Below are 10,711 nucleotides of genomic sequence, written 5' to 3' on the forward strand. Positions count from 1 at the left end.
GAAGGACCGTGCAGCGCGCGATTCCGCGATTTATTGATCTTCGCGAAGGAAAACCGCAGGTTTCGCCCGCCGCGAAAAACCGGCGATCAGATCCCCGCGACACTCGAGCCGAAAATACTCGCCCGCGGCGACTCTTTCACAATGCGCACGAAAGGCATGACAGTTCTCGATATATTCCGCCGAAAAGAGCGAATAACAGTCACGACAAAAGGACATAACAGAGAGAAAGGAGAGCCCTCCGTAATAAACAAGCACTTCGGCAACTTATTTTTATATTTCTGCGTTTCATTTGGATGAATTTGAACGAAAACAAAAGGATCAATTATTGTCGATTGCACAATAATACACTTTATTTGAGACAGGCTTTCCCAAGAGGAATGAAGGTATCTCGTGATCTTATATTTCGCTGAAATATACCGAGCATTATGTTTGAGAACTACGAAAAAACAAATACGATAATTTACCAAAAAAAAGCGGACATTTACCTTCGAAGATAAATGGCCGGTATTTTTCGAACCCTACGAAAAACGCGATGGTGAGAGAAACGGCGAGGAAGGGAGTGGGAGAGCGGGAGAAGAGAGGAGGAGAGAGAAAGAGAAAGAGAGGTGCGGAGAAAAATACCACGCTCCGTGCCGCGTGTTTAATTACACTCGGCGATTTTATGATTCCTGGGACGATTTGTAAGGACGTTTCCGCGTAGCTTCGCGAGAGGCCGTAGATTATTAGCACGGTGCTGCAGAAGCACGCCAACACCAAAGCAACAGTCTCGCATTTTTATCGCCGATATCCATGAGAAAAGAGGATCAAGGTGAGGAGAAGAAGGAGGAGTGGAAAGGTATCCGCTGCCTTCCTACTGAATGTTTTTTGTGATTTACAGTCGTGTAAAGTTACGCGTCAGCTTCGCCTCACGATGACCGTCGTCAAAACCAACGGGAGTCAACCACGCTGACCCGCGTTATTGATGCTATTTATAAGTCCCTTCGAAATTTTCAGGCAATTCACTCAGACGAATTTAAACTATGACCCTAATAGACTATGACTAAAGGTGACTCAACTGTGATCCTAAGTAAATCGTAAATATTAACTCGCCGCAAATATTAAGTAGTGCAAATTTGCTTACAGATTTTGACTTCATTGCTTATAGCTGAGGCTTTTCTATATATCTGAAAAAACATGTGTTCAACGATACTATTTTTCAACAAAGTTATAGTAGTTCAAAATTCAAGTTTGTCTCTGACAGACCCAAATTATACAATATTAATATAAAGTAAACGTCCCAGTAGTCGAACATATATGTCCCAATGATTGACATATTGGTTTTGTATTTTTCTTTGTTGAAATGCTTTTCAATATACAAAACAATATAATAAATGAAAAGAAATATTTAGTTACTTTGTAATTTTGTTTCATTTATTGATAAGTATCTTAATAAACACAAGTATATTATTAGTAATTCAATTATCGGCACACGTTCAATCACTAGGACGTTTATCTTATGTCTCAAAAAATATGGTTGTACGCGGAGGGTAATACTCGATGCACTTTTGAGAAAAGTAACTCGGCACTGCGATTTCCGAGCCGCACTATTTATCCAGGAGCGATCGCAACGGTATCGCTAATATTAATTGCACAAACAGTGGTTCCCTGCAAAGCTAGCGAGATATTGCCTGCAGCAAATAGACGGCTACCTCGACAGATATCGCGTGTCTCGGCTGCATCCTACGTACGACATGATAAACTATGACGGGGATCTTGGCTCATTACACAATTCGATGCATTTCAACAAGCGGCGTCTATACTTTTCGTCGCGAAGCTGCGTCACGCTTCGATATCGCGATTCGGGAATCCGGTAGTCAAAGTCGACGTCATACATTCATCCGGCGTGACTATGAACCGACCGATAGTAGCCTTAATGATCATTAAGAGCGACTCTTTGGTGTTAATTAGTGCCATGAGACGACATGTAAGCGCGTGCGACACGAAGAATATATTCGTAGCTGTCGCCGTCCGGTAAATCGATGAGACAGTCGCGACGCGTGCAGAACACCAGTTAGACTTTCATAATCATCACGACATGAGACAACCGATGGTGGCAACCTTACAACTATTTTAATTACATTCATATGAAGCAAATATACTCTTTAAATTTCTTGAAGCGAAACCTCGTTCAAAACGACTGAAAAGTGGCAGAATTTTCACTCGAAGCGATATTGCCATCGAAATCACGAGTGGATGTTTTACTAAAGCTTAAGTCTCCATGTAAAACGGATGTTTTGATCGACCAGAGCGCGGATATGTTCCTGTGACGTTGGAATACATCAAATTCACTCTTCAATTTCGAGTGAAAATATTTACTCCATTCAGAGTGGAGGATTCCCTCTGTATAAGTGAAAAATCATACTCGGATTCGAGTGTCTCGGTGATCACTTTTCGTGTAAACTTTCACTCTAAAAAGTTTAAGAGGATAGAAGAATAGATAAAAGTAAATAAAAGTAAATTTTAATTCTTCTTTTCGCGTTTCTATCTCGTTATTTTACACTGAGAGAAATTACCCGATAGAAAATTCAAGGATATTTCCAATCCTCAAAATACCAATGAATTTTTATATCCAATCAGGATATTCGATTAAATTTAATCGAACACTTTGGGTCATAATGACATTTCAACTGACAAATCGACCAAAAAATTATCAACCGATATTTATTATTGGATTCGAAAGTATCCGTTTATTAATTTTTTATCGAATAATTTCTTTCAGTATATGCAATGAATATGAGTGCCGCGTGTAGCACTCATAATGCAACCTTCACGAATCACACACAATTAGTGAAGTTGCTGCCAAACTTACGGCACACGTGTCTGGGACCTTTTCGCCCGTTGCATTCGACATCGTCTCGTGCACGCGTGCACGCACCCCGCGCGGAGATCCGCATAAATGTACGGAACACGCGACAGAAGTGCGGAAACGTAGTAACGAGCTCGACGCACCGTAACGAAAACATTGTACCGTGTCTACCGTATCGATATCACGCGTGTATCGAGTTTCCTGAGGGACAATGATCCACGCACGCACGCACGCACGCACGTGCACTCGCGTGCGTGCGGTGTGTGCGCCAAATTATACCCCCGTAGCTTCCTATCACGTTACAACTGTTGTGTCTTTGACTGCCGCGTGTTTCGAGCCAACAACAGTTCATGCCGAGCTCGATGCTCGAATAGGCGAACGATTGATATCGATACGCGGGATGCAAAATGCGAAGCGTGCTTAGGGGAGGAATGAGGGAAGGAACGCCAGGTCATGCATTTTTTAAGTCAGCCATCGCCGAAACGCAAGTTTGTCCGCTTAAGGAGTTTATTCACCAGGTATGTATTTTCAGAGCGCTCAAGGGATGTGTTTTACACACACAGTGGCGCATCAAGGGAACTCATAAATTTACTATTTATCGAAGAACATTGCGTTTTCATCGATTTGCTTCACCACCTGAATAATAAATGTTAACTTGCAACTCATTTCATGATACTACCTTGCCACGTTTTACTCAGTACAATACCACCAAGCATAAAGCAGCAGTTGTTTAGCCTACAGTCGACCATTGTACAAAAACGATATAATGAACACTATTCTTTTTTCTATACGACGTTTTTTAATATGCAGCATTTACAACTGTACGTTTCTTATTTGAATGGCAATACCTTTTACAAAGTTTTACGCTGAAATAATAGTCATCATCTAGGGTGGTATCTGACGCGAGACACGTCAAAGTACGTATGCAGGTCTTTAACTCTGATTGTAAATAGAAAAATTCTCTATTTTTCAAACAACCGCGTAAAATTTCGAGATATTGATGAGAAAAGGTTTATTAGTGCAATGCCGTGTAGCTCTGTCTCATCGAAAATGGCTGAGGCGCGATTATTTCTTACACTTACGAGCACTACTGATATGATCAGAGCGACTTTGATTCGCACCTATCTTAATCCCTTTAATTTTATCATAAAAAGACGTGATAATATTTACTTTTCTATATAGATTTCAGTTTGTCTGTTAGAGGATGCCAAAATGTTCTCTTATAACCTACAATGAGCAATAGTTTAATCGAAAGAGCTCGTCGAATAGATTCAGATTATATATATTTTTAAACCTCTGTAGTTTATATTTCATGAGATATAGAGAGAAGACCATTGATCGATTGTTTATGTGTATATATGTAAATATGTATTGATAGGTCATTCTGCATTACCCAGAATGCACCACGAGAAGGTGAATCTACTCAACAAGATCTCTCGTTTGAGCTATTGTTCAATATAGATTCTAAGAAACGTTTTTTCTAACTTCGGCACCCTCTGGTGGGTAAACTAGAGCCCATACAGAAACATGAATATTACTACGTTTTTCCTCATAAGAAAAACTGAAGGATAGATGCGAGTCGAAATTGCTCTGGTCATGTCAGTAATGTTCATTGTTAACGACAGTCAACTATCGGTTGACAGCTGAAGGCGAAGTAACGATACGATGGACTGGTACATAGTCAATTATTTCCCGACGTATCGCGAACGTATCGTGCGCGTGTCGCTAAGGGAGAATTCTCACCTTAGTAGAAAAGCAGAAAGCGGAAAAGAAGAAGCCAGTCAAAACTCGCGCTGGTGGTTAGATCGCAGCCGACAGTTTCTGTTTTCTTACAAGCACGAGTTCTGATTGGCTTCTACCCTTCTGTTTTCTGCTTTTCTGCCAAGGTGCGGATTCTCTCTAAGAAACAGTCGCGTTTCAGTCATTTCCGATGAGATCTCGCGCTCACTGAGCTCGCCTCACAACATCGCGCGTTCTGGCTCGTCTGTGAGTCTGTTTTCATTATTGTCTCGAGATCTTACATGGTTGTTTGAAAAATTGTGGAAGAATTTCTTGTTCAGTTTGACCTAATCTATCTGCACACGTGCGTTCGTCGGACATCTGTATATCGCTCTTACCATAAGATTATATATGTGTACAAAATGGCGATATTCAGAATTAAGATAAAAGTACCAATTTCCGAACACGTACCTAATCCTGAATTCTCACTGTTTTGGTCTTTAAATACGAATATTTAATAAACTTTGAACATGGAGTGTATATATATACTCAACACTTGTATATTTTATATTGAAAGTTTAAATATTTATATTTAAAAGATAAAAGTATCAATTCCCGGACATATACTTAATCCTGAATGTTTTTATTGTTTTGGTCTTAAATACGAATATTTAAACTTTTAACATAAAATATATGTATATACTCAATATTTGTATATGTATTTAAGTTTAAATATTTATATTTAAAAATCAAAACAATGAGAAAGTCCAGGATTAGATATATGTCCGGGCATTGATATTTTTATCTTAAAAACCGAAACAAAAAGAATGTCCAGGATCGTGTTCAGGATTAGATATATGTCTGGACAGTACTTTTTCTTAATGTTCTCACAAACAGTGCAGACGAATCTTATGAAACTTGAACTACGGACGTATCTCATCGCAGCAAATATTACGTAAAATTTTTGTACAATTTTACATATTCTTTTTTTGCCTTAAATGAACAAATTGCTTAATCCAGGTCGGGGAACAATGACGATCGCTCCTCGTTCGGGATAATGGCGCAATAGAGGAAGAAACGGAATTCGAGTCCACGTTCTCTTTCATTGTCTCTCTAAAATCGGGTTACGGTCGGGGTTGCATGTTGTACACGCGTACGTTCGCGAACCACGAGCGCAGACTATTTTCGGAGACACGGCGACCATTTCGGTATCACGCGCTCGATAGTAACGTAGAGATATTAATCCGACTGTACGCGACATACACACGACTCGTGTAGCCGTGTCTTCTCCAAATGGCGCGCGATGTACGATGAGTACCGTGACAGAACGCAGTTTACTATCCTAATTAAGCGTCGATGGCTGTCCGAGTTGTCGCACGGAAAGAATATTCGTAATATTTCGCGCATTTCGAAACGTGCAAAATTTTAATAACAAACTTAATAACACAAAATGCAAACAAACGCGATAAATCTGATAAAAACGCACGTCAATTGGATTATAATAAAATGGATTGTAATAAATAAAATAAAAGATTGTGCGAGAATTCGCTCTAGAAAACGACTCGGGAGAATCGAGTTATTTTGTTAAATAAACAATATGGTGCGTCGTGTCCGCGCGATGAAAATTCTACAGTCTCGTTCGAAGCGAGGGGAATTTCAACTATTTAGTGCCCAAGAGCTGCCGACGATCCCAATCACTCCGACGCAATTTCAAGCACCTCGGAAGTTACGAAGAACCGTCACTCTGTGTCAGTTGTGTCGAGAAAGAGAGCCCGGCGAATCGCGCGTCGCGCTTCGAAAGTCAATTCACGACGCGGGGGCTCAGCTCATTAGACGTGCGAATGTGTGGAGACACGTCCGAGAGGCGATGTCCAAGGACCGATCGAACACACGTCGAATGTTAATTCAGACGTAAGCGGACTAGAACGGTCAATGCTCGAGTAACGATATCATTGACGTTACGCGATACACCGGCGGCCGCCAGTCATTACGGTATCCGCAAGCGCTCACGTGCAAGCGTTTCACGTAGTACTCGTGCGCGCGGGAGAGGAGATGAGAGAGTACGCGAGATGAAGGACGGGGAACACGCGGGAGTAGAGCAGAGAGAAAGAGAAAGTCGCGTACGCCGGCGAGCGATCAATATCTGTTTTCCAACTTCTCGTGTCTCGATTCCGCCAGCCACTCCATCCGTCCGCGTCGCCGGCGCCACCACGTATGCGGCGACCACGTATGCAGTTTCCCCTGACAGACCGGAGCTTCCGATGACGAGGAAAGTCTCACGTCGGCTGTACCACGCGGGATTCCCACTCAGACTCGACTGGAGCAATTACGGATAGCGTAGTGGGAGCAGCGCGAACGTCCAAAACAAAAATTAACGCATAATTCAATAGATGAGCTCGCTCGAACAAATCCACGGTTATTATAACGCCTCTCGTGAGCTAGCAGGACCAAATCGGCGGAATCAAGCTGAATCTATCGAATTGTTTATTGCACACTGAGAGAAATTATTCGATAAGAAATTAACAAACGGATATTTCCGATCAAAATACCGATCAATTTTTGTATTTGATCAGGAAACATCCGATGAAAAATATCAGTTCATAATTTTTTCATCGGCTTTTCTGATGAAATGCCATTATGACCGGAAGTATTCGATTAAATTTAATCGGATATAAAAATTGATCGGAATTTGACCGAAAATATCCGTTTGTTAATTTCTTATCGGATAATTTCTCTCAGTGTAGTTTAAAAAAAATTTTTGTAACGCGTGAAAACATTATAACAATCTCGCCCGTTATAATATTCAAGAAAAATCCCTAGAATTATCAAATTGTTAGGAATTCCTTGGTTTGATAACCGTTCGGGAAACACCGTTGCAAATTATTTCTCACCATTTATTATTTTAAGAAACATATATTGCCTAATATATCAATTATATTTGTTCTCGTCTACTTAGGTTATGTTATATCTTAGATTATATTATATCTATCTTAGATTATATTATATCTTAGGTTATGTTATATCTTAGATGTTATATCTTAGGTTTGTTATATCTTCACTATAAAAGTGACGCTTAGAACAACAAATTTGGTCGCTGTTTCAGCAAACACTCAACCCGCCGTAATGAACATGAAAGGCAGTAAACCACAGAAAGAAGCAGTTGAGTCGAGAAAATCGGAGGTCACTCGCCGTCAAGCGAGTATTTATCGAACAAATATCGTATCTATCGTATCTAACAAATTACGTATTAGCGCAAAAGCACATCGTGTTGATATAGCTACTAATAAAATCGTTGAATCGACAGATAGCTCTCATCACAGCAGCTGTATGATTCATATTATTTCAGTTAAACGTTTGCTTGAGCGAGTTTTGTTGGTTCAAATAAAGTGTTTCATTAACTCAACCGCATTTTTCTCTCAGTACAAAATTCGCGGAATACGCAACCTCTTTAACTACCAAATTTTTACGATGAACTTTGTGCAATGTTAATTCCCAGCGAATGTTTCACGGAGCGTAAAGTGATGTGTGGAGAGGAAAGCGGAAGAAAATCACGGAGAAAAGATACGTATTATAGCTGGATACGGCAAAATGAGTTGGAGAGGCAGAGATCTGACCTGTCTGTCTCACGGCTCATTACGCCGAGGGGTGTACGATAGTTTGATGAATTCAGAATAGAAAATGTCGGGGAATTCTTCTCGGTGTGTAGCGCACGTCCGCCACGTGGCGCTGGTAAATAATTATTAATACGTGAAGAACTCACGCGCGGCGATATGTGAGAAACACGGTAATTACGTCGGGCGGTTAACATCAGGCCGCACCTGGGAATACTTAAAGCGCTGTCTTCCAGTCATCGGACAGACGATGAAATTCGCCGTGCGAGGAACGGACAGAATCGATTATTCATCGAAGTTTCGCCTAATCCGGTCGGCGCTGATGAAATATTAATAGAATCGACGGTGCTTAATTTATTCTGTGGACGCGTCGGACGACAGAAAGTTAGCCTCCCTTTCGGAGCTAGGGCCCAGGGATTGTGCAGGCTGCTTAACGGATATTTACAATAAAATTAACATATACGCGGCTTCGTGACGGCGCGGCTTATCCTACGTGTTCGACACGAACCAGAGTGAACGCCACCGGATCATTAAGAGATACTCCTAGATATTCGTCGCACTGAGAAAAATCCCTTGGTTTCATGATCGTTAGGGAAACAATTTTGATTAATTGATTTGTTTCCCTATCATTTCTCATCATTTGTCATTTTAAGAAACATACATTGCCTGAAATACCAATCACATTTGTTCTCGTCTATTTAAATTAGTGTTAGGTTCGTTATGTCTCCACTACAGAAATGTTGTTTGGAATAACAAATTAAAAGTTGAAAGAGAAATAATTTGTCTCCACTATTGGGACATTTTCTGTCCCATATCAGCAAACCATTTACGAATACTGGTATCTTGTTAAATTAACAAAACTCTTTCATGCGTGCCGTCTTGGCGTTATCTTGATTAATGATATCAGAAGCGATGAAACGCATACCCAAAATCCCTGCAACGTACGTCGTAACAAGAAGATATATCCAAAAGGGACACTTGCAATCGATTGTGCACACTTCTAAGGTACTCCGAAAACACTTTCCTTTTGCTCTAACCATCAATAAATCACCGTCAGATTAATGTGATAAGATCACGAGAAAGGATAGTTGAAAAAAGAAAGTTGCATATCATATTTTATTCTTATAGTTATTTATTGATTGTCGGAGTAAAGGGAAAATATTCGGATTTTAAAGCTATGCTTAATCGAGTGTATCATGTTTTGGATATCTTTTGATTTCGATACAAGATAAATATCCCAAGGACTGAACAAATAACAAAATATGATCAGTTTTACATTTTTATTGATAAATAATCCATGGAATTATTAACGAAACTAACGTTTGTATGAAACTTTGGTTTATCAACGAGCAAAATACAATAGAAAATAAAATAACCAATGAATATCAATTATAATTTTAATAATATTAAACAATAATAATTATAATTTTAATGCCGATTATGTCAACAATTGAACTAAAGAAAATCATGCATTGAGAGAAATTATCCGATAAAAAATTAACAAACAGATATTTTCGATCAAATTCCGATCAATTTTTATATCCGATCAGGATATTTAATTAAATTTAACCGAATAATTTCGATCATAATAGCATTTTATTAGATAAATCAATCAAAAAATTATGAACCGATATTTCTCATTAGACGTTTCTTGATCGGAAAAATTCTGTATTTTGATCGGAAATATTCGTTTGTTAATTTTTTATCGGAATTTCTCTCAGTGTGTCCTAATATGACTGTACTATATTGTATCTCAATGACTGAATACTTATTAAATAACATTACAAATTAGTATAAAGAAATATTTTTTAACAATACTTCACGAAGCTCTTCCTTTTTTAGAAATATTAAATACAAACATTAATTATTTCGATCGTTGAAACATTGTTCAATTACTGGGACGTTTACCTAACTTTGCAGAAATTTTGGGCGTCATTTTCTCGCTTCAGATGTCATCGATCGGAAGTTCGCGACGAGGACCCAGAGGCCATAATATCATCGCAAAAACAAGCATTCTCGTGTATTTCATGAAAGTCCCAACGGGAAGAGAGAGGGGCAGATTAGCGTCGCGTGCTCGCTGATAAACTTATTTTCCTGCGGCGACAACAAACGCCGCAGCGACGGACGGACAGGGCGAAGAAACGGCACGCATAACCTTGAGAACGCGCGGCAATCGTACGCCGTCGCATTGCCGTCGTCGTCGTCGTCGTTTTCGAAAGAGACACCAGTCTCGCCTCGTTTCTCTCTGCCGCATTGTTTATCAACGAGATTTATCGGCTGCGCTACGCCTCGTAATAACACAGCACGCTGATTTATTTAGATTTCATTCATGAAATTAAGCGCGCCCGGCCGCGTACGCGCATTGCGCACGATTGGCAGACGCGTACGTATGATCAGCATCGTCTTCTAGTTAAATGTCCCATGATATCACCACTGCATGGAACACACACACACACGCAAATACAAAGAAAGAGAGAAAGAGAGAGAGAGAGAGAGAGAGAGAGAGAGAGAGAGAGAGAGAGAGAGAGAGAGAGAG

General features: G+C 39.9%; 1 protein-coding gene across 1 annotated transcript in view; it reads right to left on the reverse strand.

Moving 5' to 3' along the window:
• LOC116850057 (Krueppel-like factor luna) overlaps positions 1-10,711 on the reverse strand; it is a 570,824-nt gene that overhangs the window by 529,949 nt on the left and 30,164 nt on the right. The gene's annotated exons all lie outside the window — the stretch shown is intronic.

This window comes from Odontomachus brunneus, unplaced genomic scaffold (genome assembly GCF_010583005.1).
Source record: "Odontomachus brunneus isolate Ranch 3 - 2012 unplaced genomic scaffold, Obru_v1 Obru_scaffold_133, whole genome shotgun sequence".
Taxonomy (NCBI): Eukaryota; Metazoa; Arthropoda; class Insecta; order Hymenoptera; family Formicidae; genus Odontomachus; species Odontomachus brunneus.